Raw genomic sequence first — 21630 nt, 5'->3', positions numbered from 1 at the left:
TTTGTTTCTTCATTTTCTAATTGTAAATATAAGAGGTACATTCTGCTATGATCTCTTCCTCTAATATGAACTCTTCTAAATAAGATCTGCATTTAGTATTTTTTTAAATCAAAGACAATAAATTCTATTGCCTTTAGAATTTTTCTACTACTTTAAACATAGAGAAAGCAACAATTGTGTAGTTTGTGGATTACATGCTTGCTTTTTCAATAATGTGATTTCAGAAAAAAATCTTAAATTCCAATAAAGGAACTATCCACATTAACAAGTGAAATTTCCTTTTTTTTTTTTTCTTTTTTCATGAGCTATGATAGTGTTAAGTAAAATACAAGGGCAATCAGGTAATTATTCAGGTCGTAATGATGTAAATTTTTTCAGGAAGAATTGGTTCTATTTCACAAAAACTTCAGTAATCTGAAAGAGAAAAGGTACTATTATTTTTTTAAGTATTTACCAGGTATTAACTCAAGCTTTATAGATAATTTGACTCATCAATCAATAGGACTGTCAAGGCTGAAAGATGGACCAAGATTCAAAAGAAAAGTGAGATTACCCAGAAGTGGCTCAGTTATCTTTCTTCATATAAACACACGTACATATTTTTTCTCATCTTCTGAATGAAAGTCAATGACTAGACACACAAAAAAAGAGTATAGATGATAAATATTTATTCTACATGTATTCTGCTGCAATCACGTCTTAATGAAGAACGTATTTTCCCACACAAACCAATACTCCTATCACCCCCACCAATCCAATCTGTAGACATATGAGCCCTAGAGCAGAACAACCTAAAATCAGTTGGGAATCTGGTCCACTATGTGTGCTATTATTTCATGATGTGATGAATATGAAAATTAAGTATAAATGTCTAGAAACTTTGAAGGAATCTTTAATAACTAATTAATTGAATAGTACATGCAATATTATTCCATTTAATATTTTAAAACTGAATCTTGTATTTTTATGTTTTTGTTTTTTATGATTTTATTTTCCATGAAATTGGGCTGTGATGAATTGGACATAAAGAAAAATAATAAACTTTTAATAAGTTTCCTTCACCACATTGAGAATTATGCTGTTTTTAGACAATGATTTATTGATATTATCTATTTAGTGGATGAATGCCAAATGATTCTTAAAAAATAAATATGTATTATGATATAGCAACAGTAATTTTAGTGGAAAGGAATAATCTAAGGTTATAGAACTAATGTGTGGTGATGGAGGGGGTGATAAAACTAGTACAATAAATTCTTCTGGGATAAAGAATGTTGGTAAGGTATTGTGGTACAATTAAATTTGATGATTAAGGAATGAAAATACAAAGCAATTATTAGTCATTAATTATGAGAGGAAAACATATAAAAATATGTGAGATGTTTAGAAAACGTGAATTGTGACTAAAATAGTTCTCAGAAAAAAAATTATGTATTACCTTAATTAAATTCATTCATTAGTTTACAAAAAGACTGAAAAAAGAAGTAAACATTCAAGTCAAAATCAAAACAATGCTACAAAAATTGTTCTTCTATCTATAAAAATAAGCACAAACTGAAAAAAATAGATGAAATAAATATACTCAATCCTTGGACAACAGGTAGCCAAAGACTATGGTCGTGAAAGGTCAGAAAACCTGATAAGCCATATGATGCTTCAGTTTGCTACCTGGAGATAGTATCCAGGTCACATTTTAGGAAAGGCAAAACAAAGGCAAAACCAAAGAACGAAATGATCTCACTGAGTTGAAAAGACAGAGGCAGGCAGGGATAGAATTTGTGTGAAAACATACCAGAGATGAGGGAGCTGCACAGAGAAAAAGAGGCCAAGAGATATTTTAAAAGAATCCCATCAAATATTTGGCCAAATATTTGTACATGCGTGGGGTGAAGGGAGAAAAATAATCACCAGAAAGCTGTTGGTTGACTAATTCCTAGAGTTGTGAATAAATCATATTTCCTCTAGCTTTCTAACACATAGAAAGTCAAGTCGAATTTTCAGAGAGAGAGGAGAATTATTAATCTAAATTACCATAGAAAAAACCACTGCCCTATAAAAGCTTAAAAGCAAGATAAGTGTTACATTTTAAATGGAAATATTCTAAATACGCAAAAAGATAGACAGACATCAGATTGAATAAAATTCATGACTCAACTCTAAGCTAAAATGATCTTAATCTCAGTATCTTGATATAGATATATTGAAGTGAAAGGATTGAAAAAGGTATACCATGAAAATAATAGTCAACAGAGTGCTAGGGTGCCTAAACTAGTATACTATATTTTAGAAAATTAGGTATTACCATAGAGGGAAAAAAGTGAAATTTCACAATAGTAAAAGGGTCAATTCATTAAAAAAATAAACCTAACAATTCTAATGAAGTTAATAACAAGAGAATAAGAAAAAATAAGGAAACAGAAAGGCGATGATAGATGATAGATTTACATTATATCCTTTTCTCTCTCTACTACTTTAAAAGACAAAAATGTAAAATTAATTTTTAAATGAATTATTCATTTGTAACATATATAAACGTGTAACAATATATAAAACACTGGACTTTTCAACTATTTTCAACAGAATAATAAAAATATGAAACAAAATAATGGTATAATTAATATACTAAAAAAAGCTCCTATTCTAGAATGTTTCAGATGAACTTAACATCAAAACCATCAGGTTTTGTTAGATAAAAAAGAAATAAGTGAAAAAAATTAAAAATTAACAAATACAATGTAATTTTGCATAAAATAAGGAAAATTTATCATGACCAAGTTGGTTTTAAACCAGGAATGCAAAGACAGTTTAACATTTTTAAAGATGAATTAGTATAATTCATCGTATTTATCAGGGAAAAAAAAAAAGAAAAATAATGAAGTTACTTCAGACAAGATAAAGCATTTTAAAAAGTTAAAACTTATTGATGGTTAAGAAGTATGGCTTAGCAAATTAGCAATAGAAGGAAACTTCTTTAATCTGATAAATGTCTACAGAAATATATCTTAAGAGGCAAGAGAACACTTAGCAGTAAAATACTGAAAAGTTTTCCTTTGAAGTTGAGAACGGGACAAGTATTTCCAGCTATTACTACTTCTTTTTTTTCTTCTTTTTTTTTTTTTTAATTTATTTTAAAATGAAAGAGAGCATGAGCCAAGGGTGATGGACAGAGGGAGAAGGAAAGAGAGGCAGAGAAGATGTCCAATGCCCAGTGAACAATGCCTCTGGATGTGAGCTCAATGAGGCGCTTGATCCCAGGACTCTGAGATCATGACCTGAGCTGAAACCAAGAGTTGTAGGCTAAATCAACTGGGCCACCCAGGCGCCCCTTCAGTTATCACTACTTCTATTCAACATTATACTTACTGAAGGCCCCAACTAAGGTAATGTGGGTATATATAAAAAGAAATAAATGGTATATAAGTTTCAAAAACAAAAGAAATAAAGCTGTCAGTATTAGTGGACAATTTTATTTTGATCATGAAGTATATAAATGAATGTAATAAAAATGTAGCATAAAACTCATATTGTTTTGAAAATGTTTTGAAAATGAAAATTTTAGGGATCCCTGGGTGGCGCAGCGGTTTGGCGCCTGCCTTGGCCCAGGGCGCTATCCTGGAGATCCGGGATCGAATCCCACGTCGGGTTCCCTGCATGGAGCCTGCTTCTCCCTCTGCCTATGTCTCTGCCTCTCTCTCTCTCTGTGACTATCATAAATAAATAAAAATTAAAAAAAAAAAAAAAAAGAAAATGAAAATTTTATTTTGATCATGAAGTATATAAATGAATGTAATAAAATGTAGCATAAAACTCATATTGTTTTGAAAATGAGTTTTCTAATATTTAAGGAAAAAATTTAATGAAAATATTCCAAACCTCAGTGAAATTTAATGAAAATATTCCAAACCTTCCAGTACACTTTTTTCTTATGATCATACTGCAGTAGCAGCAAATTAAAGAAAATTAACGAGACAGAGGGTAGGAAATTATAGAACTTTACATTAATTTATTCATGCATTTATTAATTCATCAAACATTTATTTAGCTCTTACTTTGCTCAAAGTATCATTTCAGAAATTGAAAATACAGTAATTAATAAAACCAGCAAAAATCCTTGCATTCATGGAGCCTACATTCCAGTGGGCATTAAATACCCCATACATTTTAAACAGTAAGTTGCTTTAAATGTTTTATTAAAAAATAATATACATCTCTCTCTCTCTATGTCTATCATAAATAAATAAATCTTTTTATTTTATTTTATTTTTTTTATTAAGGGGATCCCTGGGTGGCTCAGCGGTTTAGCGCCTGCTTTTGGCCCAGGGTGCGATCCTGGAGTCCCGGGATCGAGTCCAGCATCAGGCTCCCGGCATGGAGCCTGCCTCTCCCTCCTCCTGTGTCTCTGCCTTTCTCTCTCTCTCTCTCTCTCTCTCTCTGTCTATCATAAATAAATAAATCTTTAATAATAATAATAATAATAATAATATATCATGATTAAGTAAAATTTATCACAGAAATGCTTGCATGGACCAACATTTGGGAATCCATTAATGCAATTCATTCAAAAAAAAAAAAGAAGGAAAACCAAAAACTGTTTGAATGTCTCAAACAGTGCTAAAATGATTTCAACAAATAAAATGGAAAAGCAATTTCTCAGAAGGAGCTTGATCAAGTTACAAATAGAAAGAAACTTGCTAATTCTGAACAAGAGTTGTCAATATAGGCCCCTGCAAATGAAGAGTATAGAACTTTACGAAGCATTATATTAAATAGATGCTTTGGAAATATTCTCCTACTGACAGGAAATAGATAATAATACTTATCATCACTAATGTTGTATAGATTACAGTCAATGCAAAGACACCAATAAAGTAAATAAGTATAAGCCATGGGAAGAAAAGGACAAAACTTAAGCTTTTTTGTGGATGATTAAATATTCCTTTCTTTAAAGAAAATCCTAAATACTAATCAAAAACAAATATTAGAATTTGAGAATTAAGAAATATCACCTGAAAACATAGTGGTATTCAGAAATCAAAGTCTTTCCAATGGGTCAAGAATAAACAATTAGAAAATTTGGTAGGAGAGTGTCATTCACCAAAGAATAAAATCATTAGGAAATGAGGAAGAAATCAAACCCTTCCATGAGAGACCTCATGCAGAAAGTGCCAAAACTTAACTGAAAGACAAAAAAAGATACAAACAAGTTCATAATGATGAGAAGATGAGATGAGACAGTTATAAACTTATCATCTACTTAGACTTGATGAGAAACAAGAGGAAGTAAGCAGTGGCCAAGATTAATTCAACCTCTATACCGTAAGCAATTTTTGGTTGAATTAGGTTATTGTATCTGTTTTCTCCAAGGAAAAAGTTATAGAATAACTAGGTTGAAATATATTTGATCTCAGACTAAAACAATGGAAGAAATGTCAAAAGTAAAAACAATGGGTAAATCTGACTCCATAAAAAATTATTTATATCAAAAATAAAAAGCATGATTTAAAAATAATAAATTGAAGATAAAGCTTTGCAATATTCAAAAAAAATGAAATCTATAGTTATGACCTGACTTAAATATTTGTCCAAGTTGGTACAATTGTTTATATACATTTCCTAGAATTTTAGGTGTTTGGACTTCATGTTATAAAACTGGAAGGTTTTTGGTTCCAAGGCAACATAAACATGTTGATTTGTATTATAATTTTCCACAGTTAATAAGGCTCGTATACTGCTTCTGTGTGTAATGATTCACTTTTCCAATTCCCGCCATATGAATTTAAAACTTCCAACAAGAATTTGATACAACTAGCTCAGATTTCTATAGAAAACTTGTGGAACTTTTAAAAATTCTTAGTCAAGGGGTGCCTGGGTGGCTCAGTTGGTTAAACATCCATCTCAATTTCAGCTTAGGTCATGATCTCAGGGAGGGATTGAGCCCTGTCTTGGGCTCTGTGCTGGGTATGGAGCTGCTTAGAATTCTCTCTCTCCCTTTCCAAGAAAAAAAATTAAAATTAAATCAAATTAAACAAATTTTAATTGGGTCAACTAGGTGGCTTACGTGTCTGCCTTCAGCTCATGTCATGATCCCATGTTCCTGGGATTGAGCCCCACATTGGGCTCCCTGTTCAGAGGGAGCATGCTTCTCCCTCTCCTCCCTACTCATGTTCTCTGTCACGATCTCTGTCTCTTTTAAATAAATAAATAGAATATTTTTAAATAATTAAAAACATTAAAATTCTGAGTCAAAATTTAAAATATTCCTCTATTATAAAGACCTCTGAAGGTTTAACAATTTAATATATACAGCAAATATATAAGAAAAAGACATAATATGCACCTTTTATGACAAATATTTAAATCATAAAACTTTTTAACAGAGCATATTTCAGGACTAGTGTTTCACAATTGGTAATATGTATAATTATTATAATTATTATTATTTTTATTTTTCTTAAAGATTTTATTTATTTATTCATAGAGACACACAGAAAGAGCGAGGCAGAGACACAAGCAGAGAGAGAAGCAGGCTCCATGCAGGGAGCCTGAAGTGGGACTCGATCCTAGGTCTCCAGGATCACACCCTGGGCTGCAGGTGGCACTAAACCACTGCACCACCAGGGCTGCCTTGTATAATTATTTTTTAAAAAAGCATTCCCTGGGGATCCCTGGGTGGCTCAGTGGTTTAGCACCTGCCTTTGGCCCAGGGCGTGATCCTGGAGTCCCGGGATCGAGTCCCACTTCAGGCTCTGGCATGAAGCCTGCTTCTCCCTCCTCCTGTGTCTCTGTCTCTGTCTCTCTCTATCTCTCTGTGTCTATCATAAATAAATAAATAAATCTTAAAAAAAAAAAGCATTCCCTTCCTAAAATCAGGGAATTGATTGATATGGGTGGGGAAAATCAAATGTAGCAAGCATTTAAAGAAAAAAAAAAAAACCTACTGAGATGCCTGGGTGGCTCAGCAGTTGAGCATCTGCCTTTGACTCAGGGCCTGATCCCAGCATCCGGGATCAGATCCCACATTGGGCTCCTGCAGGGAGCCTGCTTCTCCCTCTGCCTATGTCTCTGCCTCTCTCTCTCCATATCTCATGAATAAATAAATAAAATCTTTTAAAAAGAAAAAGAAAAAAATCATACATACTAAATAATCATTAACTGTTTTATATGAAATTCAATAAAAAGCAACCTCTACATTCATAACAAGCCATAATTTGAAGGTAGTTCAGCAATATTTCACCATTGGTCAACAGCAAAGCACAATTCAGGAGTGAAAAGCATGTATACAGAAGGAAACCAATGTAAACCTCTGAATATACACAAACTTATTCAGACCATTACCTACCCATCTCCTGCTCTGAGACTAACATAGACATGTACAGCGTGGATAGAGCACTCAGAACAGGAGTGAGATTGATGAAAAGCCTAGATTATTTCTCTAAAAGAGATTACAGGGATGACTTGGGTGAGATTTCAGAGCAAGACTAGAAAACTTTAACGATATGTAGGAATACTCTTGTTCAAGTACTGATGACCATTTCTGTTGAATGAAGGTCAAAAGTCTAAAATAGTAAGAGTTTAAGTTAGATGTGAGATGAAGACTACTCATGATACATATTTCTCTAAATTACACCAAAATATAGTTGATCCTTGAGCAAGGTGGTGTTAAGTGCACTGACCAACCCACCTGTGTTGAAAATCTGCATATAACTTTTTAAAAATCTGCCTATAGCTGGCACACACAATGTTATATTAGTTACAGGTGTACAACATAGTGATTCAACTTCTCTACAAGTTATGCTATGCTCACCACAAGTATAACTACTACTGTGTATAACTTCTGATACCCCAAAATCTCAATGGTAATACCTAATGCTGGCTGGAAGCTTTACTAATACCATGAACAGTCGATTAACACATATTCTGTATGTTATATGTATTATATACTGTACTCTTACAATAAAAGAAGCTAGAGAAAGGAAAATGTTATTAAGAAAATCACAAGGAAGAAGAAATATATTTTCAGTACTGTATTTATTTTAAAAATCTGCATAAAAATGGACCACACAGTTCAAACCAGTGTTGTTCAAGGATCAACTGTAATGTATATATGATATCTAAATTAAATTACTTATGTTTATGCTGCTATGAAGCAAAGGCATAGAAGTAATAATCTTTTGAGGTCACTTAAGTTCTGAAAATAATGTATTATATGTGTGTACACCTGGGTTTATTCATAAATATATCATTCACATACTGCACACAGGTACTACATGTTATACTCACCAAAATCCTTATGTATTATTATTTGATATTTTTAATGTAATGAATGTTATAATTATAAAACTGAATTCTTGACAACAGATCTGTTTCTAAAGTATGTTTTAAATTGTTATTTTCCTAATGTCAAAAAGAGAGAAAAATTATCTTCATTTCTCTGAAATATTTTGTTTTATTTTCCATATTATTTAATTCAAATGGTGCTTATCAAAAAGAATAAATAGTATATTCATTCACAATATTTATGAATCATTTTAGATCTTATAGTACAATTTCTTAGTTTATTTTAAGCAGAATGTTTATGCATAGTATATCTTCTTCAGCAGATTCATTCACAATGAACTAGTCATGAAGAGTACTCAAATGTTAAAATTATTTTTAAGTCAGTTTTCAAATTTTAAAAATTTGGTGGAAGAAATCAAATGTAGTAAACATTTGATTAATCCCCTTCCCCCCAACCTAACCCAGGGTAAAAGTATGGAAAGGCACTCATATTAGTACATTTCTGCAATCCTAAAAATTTTGAGTACCTTTATACTTGACTTCAAGTCTGAACATCACACGTTCCAGTCACTGACTAATAAATATGTGCTGATATTCATTCAGTTGTTCAAGACATAATGTAATCAGTGTAATGATTTTTGAGAAAGACGAAAGCTAGCTGTGTTTCCATCTCACTTCCCTAAAGAAGGAGATAACAGGGCCTCCCTAGCAGATGAGTACCCTGAAGGTACTATAGTGGGCTGCAGCATACAAGACAGGCCAGGTTCTTCACATAAAGAGAAAAATCCGTCTTAATTTGTACTTTCCCCTCAGGCTTCAAATCCATTTTAAAAATGGACTGAAGCAATAACTAAAGGGATTTGCACCCCAATAAAATCACCCTTTTGAATGACAGCTTTGCTGCTTGGGGAAAATTTACCATAATTCCACTGTTTCTATAATGAGGAGAAGCAAATGTAAACTCAGTTACCTGGACCCAGCCATTGAACTTAGATAATTATTTCCCAATCAAAAAAGAACATCCTGTTTTTCTTTGGCATGCTCTGGTGTCTGTTAGCTTTGCTTTTTATAGCTTTAATTGAAATTTCATAAACACAGAGTTCAGATACAGAACCGATTTGAGTCAGTGCTCTGGAACAATATCATTCCCTCAGAGCTCTCCGTGTTTAAGAGGGAAAAAAAATATTCCCATGCTTTCAATAGACTTTGTGCTTCTCCTGATTCTTAGTATAAGACGCTCTCCTCTATAGATACATGCTATTAAGGAAAAGCCTGAGGCAAAACTCAGTGGAAAAGTGAGGCAGATGAACTCACCTAGATTATGGATTTAGCATGTCTATTGGTGAATCTAAAGAGGAAAAAAAAATGGAAGGGAAAACGCTTGGGATTCAGCAAAAGCCAAAATGAATTTAGACCAAATGTGTCATGAAGCGATGTGTATTTTTAAAGGAAATGTAATCCGTGTTTCTGACTCATTTACAATGACCTTATCAAAATGTCATGTAATGAAAGTTATTCAGGGTCCAATAATTCTTTTAAGCTTCTAAATAGCATTTCAAAACATTTTTTTCTAGTTTGATTATAAATGAACTCAAATTCCAAAAGGTCCACCAAGGTCAATAAAATTCTCAGGAGTCATCATATTGAAACAGAATTTAAAGTCTGCAATTTTCCCTTTCTATCCTGAATCATTAAAATGGTTATGGGATGTTTAATTCAGCCAGAGACTGTGGATTGCATAATTACAGACAATCAAACAAAAATCATGAAAAAGCTCCTGGGAATAGATTTAAAAATGTTCTTTTGCACATTTATTATACATTGCAAAAAAAAAAAAAAAAAAAAAAGCTACCAGAATCTCCTAACCTTCCTACTCCACAGTGTGTAGTACTTAATAGTTCTTAATGTTTCCTTGGAAATTAGTAGGAGGTTGACGTAAGACATTCATTCCAGTGTTGTATTAGAATCCTGATTCTTGTACATTTTCCATGTTTTTTAACCTTTATATTAGTCTTCAGAGAAACATAGATACTCAGAGATGGAGGTTATTGTGATAATTTAGCTCAAACCCTACAAAAAGAAGTGGGAGCTTGTAATACAGGAAGTTTAAATTTATGCCCATGGGGACATTTAATATTTGGCTACAGAACTAGTCTAGATACCTAAATGCTTCCGAAATGCATGCATAAATTTTCTGTAATGTGCTCACCTCTCTTTCTGAGGACTGTCAAAACCTGCTGCTATCATGGCCAATAATCAAGGGAGATTGTCTATCCCAAGGCATGACAATGTCTTGCTTAGACTATTACAATTTCCACAGAACCGGTTCTTTGCTTCACTCTTGCCTCTCTATAGTCTATTGCCCACCAAGCAGTGAGAATGATCCTGTAGATCTTGTCACCCCTATTTAAAACCTTCCATCAACTATCAAGTAGTTGCCTATTCCTTTCTGACTAAATCCCTTATTCTGGTCTCTGATAGCCTGTGATGGTCTAGATTCCAGTATGTTACCAAGGTGATGTTGCAACACTTCAGCAGTTGCTGACTCTGTTTTCACCATCCTTTCACACTCCCCACCCCTGCTTTAGGTCAGAGTCACCTATAACACTTTTGCCTCAGTGACTTTGAACTTGACACCCCATTTCATGGAATACTTTCTTACCCAATATTCACATGGCCCACTCTCCCAGTCAGGTCTCTCCTTAATGTAGGCTCCTCAGAAAGTCTTTTCCTCCCTTCTCTACCAAAAAAAAAAAAAAAAAAAAAAAAAAAAAAAAAAAGTCTCCTCTTATTCTCCCCACCTTTATTTAGTTTTCTTACTGGAATTCAACCCAGCTCACAACATATCTACATCTCTTTGACTATTGGTTTTTATCTGTCTCAGTCACTAGAATGCAAATTCCATAAGGAAAGAAACATTTCCCCCAAGCACATTGAATAGTGTCTAGTAGACAGACACACTCGTAACTACTCGTGGGCCTATGGGAAAGTAGAGACCCATGGGATGTTTATTGAATGTGATTAAAATACTCATTTGCCCTTTTGAGCCAATGCATACTCAGTATTTGCCCACAAAAATTCTCAGTGAATCTCAGGCCGATTCACTAAAGTATTACATGACTGATGAGGACACTTCTGCTTTTATACTTCAAAAGCATTGGAGAATTTATCCCCCATTCATTCATCAGTGGCTACCAGGCAGATTTGTTTTTCTTCCAATCCCTACTCATCTATGAATAAATTAACTCCTGGTCTTTCCACCTTTTCCAGATATTCCAGTCAAATTTCCCTTTACATGAGTTTGCAAAAGTAAAAGCAACAATTACAGATATCTATCACTAAATCAAAACAAAATGCACATGTGTTATCACTAAAATAATATGTGTTTTAATAGGATACTGTACAAATAAGAAAGACAAAGTCTGAGAGTTGGGAGTTCAGCCTCACCCAGAAATGATTTCCACCCTTTTATTTACACTGCTCGCTCTGATGAATCTGGCATCAAGCCTACCAAGACAGGTTTCTGGGAGACTAGTACTTTGATGGTGCATGGTTCCAATCTCAGAATCTCTGTCATATTATTTCAGTTTAATTTAATATTTGTATTGAATTTGGAATTAATTACACAAAATGCCTTGTAGCCACTTATGTATTGGTCATTTCCAAAGAAAGCTACAATTGGTGTTCAAATCACCAACAATCAGAGACAATATTATTCACTTTGAAAAGCAGAGAAATTCTAGGATCTGCTTCCATATTTATGACTGAAATATCTATCCACAAAAAAGTGCTTGGCATTACCATTATATTATCTTAAATTTTCATACCCTTCATCACTCTGCATTACTAATCTATCAATCTTCTTTGCTCTCTGGTTCAACAATAATGACAGAAAAGAGGAATGCTAAAGTAGTGAGAGTTTATATTCTGAATCTCCTCTGGGGTCAAAAAAGTTGTTTATGGGATTTTAAAAAGGCTGCAGGTGATGCCCATATCAAATAGACAATCTATGATCATGAAAAAGGAAACAACAGTAATTATTTCTGTTAGTCATATACATTCAGAAGGTTTCACACCTAATCTCTTTATGAAAGCTAGTTTTTTTATGAAGCCTTGTTTTGCACCAGAAAGAACTTTTGTATTTGTCTCTGCACTGTTCAGTAATAGAGGTTTAAATTTTCCAGTATTCTCTTAAGCCATAAGATGAGAGAAAACAAAAACAAACTATGAGGATGCTTCTTAAACAATTTCAATGACATTTATCTATGGGGTATTAGTATACAAAATCACCAACAAAGAGCAACTGGATGTCATCCAGCTACCAGTTTGGAAGCAATGCTAAGAGCAATTCACTTTTGTGAGTTTCAACATGCAGAGTTGATGGATGATGGCAGTACAGTTGAGCAGCTGGCCATGTAAGAAACTGAAACAAGACTGGTCAAAAACAGAAGATCTGCCTTAAAAACACCCAGAGGCACAATTTGCAGCCTAACTCTGGATTTCTGGAGAACAGAAAGAGCAAAACAAATTAACTTCTGGAACAACAATTACCAAGAAGTCTTTGTAAAGCAAGTAACACCCAGCTAACAATCAAATGCAAGATATTATCAACTTAAAACAGAGTAAAGGCATGTATGCCAAACCAATGAAGTCAATAAAGACTCTTCACCCAGGTGGAAAAATTTATTTAAGTCCCTGAAATTCTTCTTGGTAGAAGACAAGACTGATTACTATAAATGAAACTGTAATCTAATGGCTTTCCAAGGAAAATAAAATACCCTAAATTCTTTATTTTGTTTGTTTTTATCTAGATATCAGCCTTTGTTACATTTAATATGTTAGACTGGTTTTGATAGGCTAAACTTGTCATGAAAATGTTGGATTCTGCTCTTACACTGTTGGTGGGAATGTGAACTGGTGCAGCCACTCTGGAAAACTGTGTAGAGATTCCTCAAAGAGTTAAAAATAGACCTGCCTTACGACCCAGCAATTGCACTGTTGGGGATTTACCCCAAAGATACAGATGCAATGAAACGCCGGGACACCTGCACCCCGATGTTTATAGCAGCAATGGCCACAATAGCCAAACTGTGGAAGGAGCCTCAGTGTCCATCCAAAGATGAGTGGATAAAGAAGATGTGGTTTATGTATACAATGGAATATTACTCAGCTATTAGAAATGACAAATACCCACCATTTGCTTCAACGTGGATGGAACTGGAGGGTATTATGCTGAGTGAAGTAAGTCAGTCGGAGAAGGACAAACATTATATGTTCTCATTCATGTGGGAAATATAAATAATAGTGAAAGGGAATATAAGGGAAGGGAGAAGAAATGTGTGGGAAATATCAGAAAGGGAGACAGAACGTAAAGACTGCTAACTCTGGGAAACGAACTAGGGGTGGTAGAAGGGGAGGAGGGAGGGGGTGGGAGTGAATGGGTGACGGGCACTGGGGGTTATTCTGTATGTTGGTAAATTGAACACCAATAAAAAATAAATTAAAAAAAAAAGAAAATGTTGGATTCTGGATATCCAAAGTAAATGCTGTTCTCTGAATTCAGCCAAAGAAACTGTCTGAGGTATGAACTATGCTTGGAAATTGTTTTTGTAATAACAATATTTTTAAAGTGCAACGTTCTCCAGAACTTTGAAAGAAATATACAAGTACTTTACATGAAGTTGTAAAAATAAACTATATAGAAGATATTCAAAGAAATTTTGGAAACTAGATATCAGTACTGAAGAGATCAATACTGAAATTTCAAATATGGGTACATCTGTCTGTATTTAACACAACTTGAAAAAGATGACACACTCAAATTTTATTTTTTATTATATTTTTATTACATTTTATTAAAGGGGCTATTATGTGGATAGGCTTACGGGAAACCAAAGAAATGGCGCTAGCAACTATGGGAAACATTTGACATCTTTGTCTTAAAAGGGAAAGGGAAGAAACAGTTCCTGAAATCCAGCAAAAGTATCTGTATGGAAAAGCCTCCCAAACTCAACCAACTAGCTATTATATTAGGTACAGAGATACAACACTTTGCAGCAACACAGGGAAAGGATCATAAGTAAATAACCCAACAGCATTCCCCTTCTACCTTCTAAATACCATTGGCAAAAGAAGACACTCATCCTGATCTCATAAGAATCACCACCCATTCCCAGGGCAGGATGTATGGCAAGAGGTGAAGAAGGAATGAAGAAAAAAAGAGATAGAGATAAAAAGGGAGAATGAAAAAAGATGAAGAAGAAAACTGTCCCAGGGTAGGATTATTAGTTACTAAAAAGTATAGAAATAGGTCACAGCAAAAATCTCTATAGTAATCTTAGTTAACATTATACTTGTGTGCATATTTAATAAAATAATAAATATAATGCTTAGCCCAGGAAAGGTGTTTTTCTTCCTCTTTGGTAAATTGTTGATGTTACTGCATATGTTTATGTCATCTTGATTTATCCCACATAGAGTGTTTGATATTTTATCAGATTCATCAATGGACAAAGACATCTATTTGGAGAAATGTATGTTCCAGGGAAGGAACAGAGGAAGTACTGATGGCATATCTACCTGTGAAAGGCAAGCCAAATATTGAAATATGAAATCTGACAGATTATGAGTAGAGTCAAACATTGTAGGTTTAAGCTCAGAGCCTGTTGACACAGGAGAGTCTAGCACAATGTTCTTCATGCAAACTTTTCCTTATAATACTTAAATAGTATTTATCTAATGAACTTTTCTTCTGATACTTATGATAACTTTGTTTATAATGAGAATTATGAGATAAAATATAAAGTATAAATAAATAAATGTTTAAAATATATAATTTTCACTACTTGGATTATTTATAGTCATTATTAACCTATCTTTATTTTTGAAAAATAGATAATCTCCAGTGAAACTCTAATAACATATGAAAATTAATTAAAATGATTTATATAAACTTAGATGTTATAGTATAACAAAAATAATCTAGAAATAAAAGAATTATTTTCCAATGGAAAATATATAAAATAAACAAGCAATTCCATTGCAAATAAAAGCTTTAGTAGAAAAGTACCATTCAAAAGATTATAAATTGATTCTACTGCAGTTTCACTCTGGAAAGGTGGAGTAGAATTGTTTTTCCTATTATTCCCACTAAGTACACTAGGAACTTTGGACATTACATTTCAAACAAACATAAGCAGTCTGTGAAAGGTGGAGGGAAGAAAGAAGGTTGACTGCAGACCATAAGACCTGAGGAAAAACATATTAATGACCTCTCCGGATTTTCTTTTAGACCCAAATGTCCCAGAATTAGTGTGGAAAATTGAGTGACCCAAATACAACAGGTACAGACAAAGAAGGTGTTCCAACAGATGTTTATTCTCTCAAGCAAAAGACCAAGAGAGGCCTAACAAGACAGAAACTGTTATCCAAAAAAATTCTACTTAAATGAAATACTGCAGGAAAAAATAAAAAATAAAAAAATAAAAACAGTGGCCCCTATGTCCAATGCCATCAGGAAAGGCTAAGTGGAAAGCCCAGACTTGAACCTTAGCCAGGCTATCATAAAGCATGTTAGTACTCATGCTGAACGGTATCACAGTACTCTAAGAGAGGCACTGGGACATTACGGGCTGAGTTGCCTCATATTTAAATGATGAAGTCCTAACCTCAGCACCTCAGAATGTGATTATATTTGGATACAGTCTTTAAAATGGTGATTAAGTAAAAATGAAAAAAAGTTAAAATCTCAATAAAGAAATAAAAAGTCTCAACAAATAGAGCTTACAAAGAAGACCCAAATGGAAAGAACTAAGGAATGCAATAATTAAAATAAAAACCTTAAATAAAATATCTTGGAATATCATAAAGGAAGAACAATGCATTGTGTAAAAATATGGGAAAATACAACATATTTTCATTCTCCTCTAGAGTTTTTAATTTATGTTAATGACAGAGGCAAAAATCATGAAACAAAGCATTATCTTATGTGGTGGTTCTTCTATGCAGAGGAAATATTTAAGACAATTATATTCTAAGAGGAAGAGAAAGTAGCATACATAAAGTAAGTTAAGTTTTCTACACTTCAACTGGTTAAATGTCAATAGCAGTGCACCATCACAAATTTTGTGTATATATAATACAACATCAAGAGCAATTGCTAAAAAATGTTTTTGAAGTGATGCAATCAAAAACACACTACAGATAAAATGAGACTCTAAAGAAGCATCAAGTAACTCAAAGAAAGGCAAAATGTCACAGAGAAATAAAAAAAATGAGTATAAACAAAGGAAAATGTAAAATGTCAGACTTCCGCCCTAACATAACAAAACTTGCATTAATTATAAATAACCTAAATGCATCATTAAAAGACAAAGATTGGCAGATTTCAAAAATAAAATAACCAAACTATATGCTGTCAAAAAGGAATTTAGTTAAAATTTAACAATATGAGTAGGTTGGAAGTAAAGGAAGGAAAAAGATAGTGCTAAAATTAATCAAAAGAAAAAAAGAGTGGCTATATTAATACTAGATAAAGTGGACTTCAGATAAAGAGCAAAAATTTACCAAGAACATAGAGACATTGTGCCCTGAAAGAAGACACAAAAATCATGAAGATGTATGTATCATAAAACATAAATAAAAGTGAAATATAGGTGAAATAAAAACTGACAGAATTGAAAGGGAAAAAATCAACAACTATAAATGGAGACTTCAACACCTTTCTCTCAACAATTGATAGAAAATTATACCAAAAGGAGTGCCTGAGTAGTTCAGTTGGTTGGGCATCAGACTCTTGATTTCAGCTCAGGTCATGATTTCATGGTCCTGGGATGAAGCCCTGAGGGTCCACACTCCATACTCAGCAGGAAATGTGTTTCTCTTCTTCCTCTCCCTTTTCTTCTGCCCCTCCTCCTGCTCGTCCTCTCTCTCTCTCTCTCTCTCTCTGTCCCTTTCTCTAGAATAGATAGACAGATCTTTAAAAAATATTATACCAAAAAAAAATCAAGATATAGAACAAAAAGTCACCATAAACTAACAAGATTTAATTGGCATTTATATTTATGATAATACTCCACCAAACAATAGTAGAAAACATTTTGTTAAGGATCTACGGAATATATACTAAGACAAACAATATTCTGGGCCAACAGAAAACCTCAATCCATTCAAAAGAAATGAATTATTCAGAGTATGTTCCATGATCACAGTGAAATCAAACCAAAAATCAATAACAGAAAGATGAAAGGAAAAGCCCCAACACGTGTAACTAAACAATTCACCTCAAAATTAACCATGAGTCAAAAGATGTTAAGGAAATACATTAAACTGAATGACAATGAAAATAAAGCACATCAAAATGTGTTGCATACGGCTAAAGTAGACAGAATAATTTATGACACTAAATGCTTATATTAGCAAAAAAAAGAAATATCTTTACATTTATCACAGTAAAATAAAAATTTATGGCCACACAAACACCGGTGCATAGTTTTTCATAGCAGTTTCATTTTTTAATAGCCCCAAACTAGAAACAGCTAAAATATCCCTCAAATTGGTAAATGATTAAACAAACTATAATAAATATACCTCAGAATACTAGTCACCATTAAGAAGGAACAAATTTTTGATGCATGTAACAATTTGGATGTATCTCAAGGACATTATGCTGAGTGAAAAAAGGCCAATCTCAAAGGTCAGAGAATGTATGATTCGTTTATATAACATTATTGAAATGACAAAATTATAGAGACGGAAAACAGATTAGTGATTGCCAGAATTTCAGGATAATGGAGGGAAGGTTGGAAGCTATGACCATAAAGGGCAGGCAGCAAGACAAAGATTTTTGCGGTGGTGGAAGAGTTCTGTATTTCGATTAGGGTGTGGCTCCACAAACATGCACATTTGATCAAATGACACAACATCCAAGTATGCATATCCCTTCTGCTAATATGTTTTACCTGGCCTTGATATTTTAGTATAGTGATATAAGAAGGAATCATTGAGGGTGACTGGACAGCTACCTCTCTGTAACTATTTTTTTTTTTTTACAACATTTTGTGAACATAGGATGATTTCAACATTTTAAAAAGTATTTTAAAGACCACAAATCACAAATCCAGGAAAAATTTATTTTGGAGTATGAAAAGTATCACAAGGATTGGCAATCCTAATATTCAAGAAAAATATAAGAAAAATACCAATAATGCAGTGATGGTTCTTTCAAAAGGCCTCTGAGGTTTTAAGATGTTTCTAAAATATACAGATTTAAAATGTAGGGCTTCTCCAGAAAGAAGATGGGAGGCAACAGATGTTTCTTTGTACACTCCACATCATTAAAATTATATTTTCCTAGGAAATTGAATTGTAAATTAGCAGAAATTATGCAATGTAAACTACTGATTGTGAAGTATCATTTAACTATTTGTTTTATGTGTGCACTGTGAGATCCTGAATAAAGTCTGAATAGGAATTGCTGGAGCACATGGACATGGAAGAAAACACGCAGAAGTTCAAATAAAACGAAAACACAATGGTTCTTCTTGGTCAAATCCAGACACATTTAGAAAACTAGTTTCCAAATTTTCAGCCTTAGTGGAAAATATAACAATGCTCTATTTCAGGATCTTGTCCAGAAAAAACGAAACAGCAACGGGATCTTCACCAACATCTTAGGGAAGCTTTCTCTTACCCACAGACCAGATTGTTCATCCCTGTTACATATTTCCGTAAAACATCACACTTCTCCCAGCAGCCTGGGTGGTTCAGCGGTTTAGCGCTGCCGTCAGCCCCGGGTGTGATCCTGGAGACCCCAGATCGAGTCCCACCCACATTGGGCTTCCTTCATGGAGCCTGCTTCTTCCTCTTCCTATGTCTCTGCCTCTGTGTGTGTGTGTCTCTCATGAATAAATAAAAATCTTTAAAAAAAATTGCGCTTCTCTTGAAACTTATTGAACTTAGAAAATAGCATTGTCTTTGATTGGTTCATCAGTTGAGCAATCTATAGATTCATATCTGTCTCGTAGTGATCTCCTGGTATATATATTCAACACATGTGGAATAAGTTATTTACTCATTTAATAGATGAAAATTAATTAAGGAAGTTCTTGCCCAAGGTCACAAACTAGTAAATAGTAGAAGAGGTAAAGAAAAAAAAAAAAGAGGTTAAAAGTGAGTTTAAAAAGGAAAAAAAAAAAAAAAGCAAGGGTGGAGATATTTTAATATTTTATATTCAGCTGAGCCTAGAAAATTTTTATTGAATATCTAGTATCTGCATACCAACGTGTTTGCTTCCTGGTTTTTTAAGTTTGGGAATATTAGAGATGTTAACTGGTAGGAAGCACACCAGCACCAGAACTAGTCATGATTTCTCACTATGTGAAAATTTGGGGAAAGGGATGGTTTGGGAATTGACATTTAAATGAAAACAAATGTTTCTGTATTTCTCTATATGCCTTCTATTTCTATAAAGAAAAAAGGAAAAATTTGTGCATGTTCTTGTCTCTCTTCAATAAATTAGAGTACAACCTACAGAAAATGGTTTTTATATAACCTAAAACCTAATTAATTAGAAATTAAATGTGTCCTATCTAGAATCTAACAAATAACATTCTCTTTCTACCTTTAAAAAGAAGGTACCTAAAAGGAAGGGAAAGGAAATTTTATTAGTCTTATAACCTCTAAAGAAATCAACTACGTATTCTGATTCTCTTACATAAAACAGCCAAAAGTTTCCAGTGTCTGAGTGAAAACTGAGATGCTTGCACATGAATTCAGACAATGCAACTTGTCAGAAAGAGCTCTGTGCAGAGAGTCAGAGACCTAAATTCTCTTCTATCATTCTTAAGGTCACAAAGTTCCATGGCAAATGTAATTTTGCTTTCCCAGGGCTTCTAGTTTCTCAATTGCACAATGATGGAATTCTTGCTTAATCTTTTCCGTCTGAATCCATAGGGTTTAATGGAGCACAGGAGAGCTGAGGAAATAGATTACTCTCCATTCATCATTCATTTATTCACTCACATATTCATTCATTTGTTCACCAAACATGATTGAGCAAAGCATCTCTCCTGAAAGATTAATAAGAACTTCCTGGCGACACAAATGCACATAAATAAATCTTATTAAAAAGCTATACAAAGGGTAGAACAGTTACCTCTGAAGCAGTCAGAGAAGATTTCTACTTTGAAGCTTAATCCAGGATCTAGAATATGGTATTCATTTATTATTTAACTCTGTAAGTAAAGCAAGCATCTATTGGGTGTCAAATATATGACAAGCACTAAGCCATGTGCTGTGGATACAAAAGCAACTATAATCAGGTCTCTTCCATTAGGAGTTTATGATCTATGACTAATAAGAATATGTTATATATTTGAAGACAGATTGCTATAGAGGCATAGAGTTGGACTATTTCATTCAAACTAGGAGTCAAAGGTTAGGAAAAGCATCACAAATGTGTTATTTATGTGTGATCAGTCAAGGATAAGATTGAGGTAGAGATTTCTACTTCTGCTCATAAAAACACCTGATGTAGAAGACCACCTCTTCCGCCCTATCACTTCATGATCCAAGTAGTGCTCCTGCTCCACCCTAAACTCAACAGGCAAATACAGTGCCTTAGGTCACATCAATCACTGCACGGGATCTTCGTTGTCACAGTGCTTCTTCCACAGTGAGCCTATGATTAAGTCCTAGAATTCCAGCAACCCAGTACTTCAGTTGATTCCATGATGGACACAGAAACAAAATTAATTCACACAGAGTGACCCTCAACATTTGCACAGATGCTACAAAGGAGAAACTTGCCTCAAATCCATTACCTTGTAGACTAGAAGCAGCTGGAAGATACCCAGTTACCACATAGACCTCCTTACTGAAGGTCAAATGGAGGAAGGTAGAAGTGCGAGATGGGATGGTCCCGGGCTAGGTGAGAGCAACACAAAAGAAGCACTTGGCATAGAGTAAGTGTAGATAGGTGGACCACACCCAGGAGGGTGCATGAGACAAACATTTCCACCACTACTGTTAGAAAAAAAAAAAAAAAAAAGACCTTGAAGGATAAAAGCAAGACTGTGGTACAGAAGTATTTTTGACAGAAGAGTGACAAAGTGATTTTTGGAAGAGAATTGTACTTTGACTATGGAATGAATGAAGGGAAACAAAGATAGGAGAGAGGTAAATGAGTTAAAGCACTGTTGGTATCCTCCGGCAAAGAAAAATGAGAGTCAAAACTCAGGTTGAAAGAAAGAGAAAAGAAGAGGGAAAATGGCCAATAAAACACAAATAGAATTTTTAGGAAATGGGAGAGAATGATAGGAATACAGGCTGAATTCTAAATTGTCTCTAGAAAGG

Source organism: Canis lupus, chromosome 1 (assembly GCF_003254725.2).
Source record: "Canis lupus dingo isolate Sandy chromosome 1, ASM325472v2, whole genome shotgun sequence".
In the NCBI taxonomy this organism is placed as follows: Eukaryota; Metazoa; Chordata; class Mammalia; order Carnivora; family Canidae; genus Canis; species Canis lupus.
Note: the sequence above shows the minus strand (reverse complement) of the source record.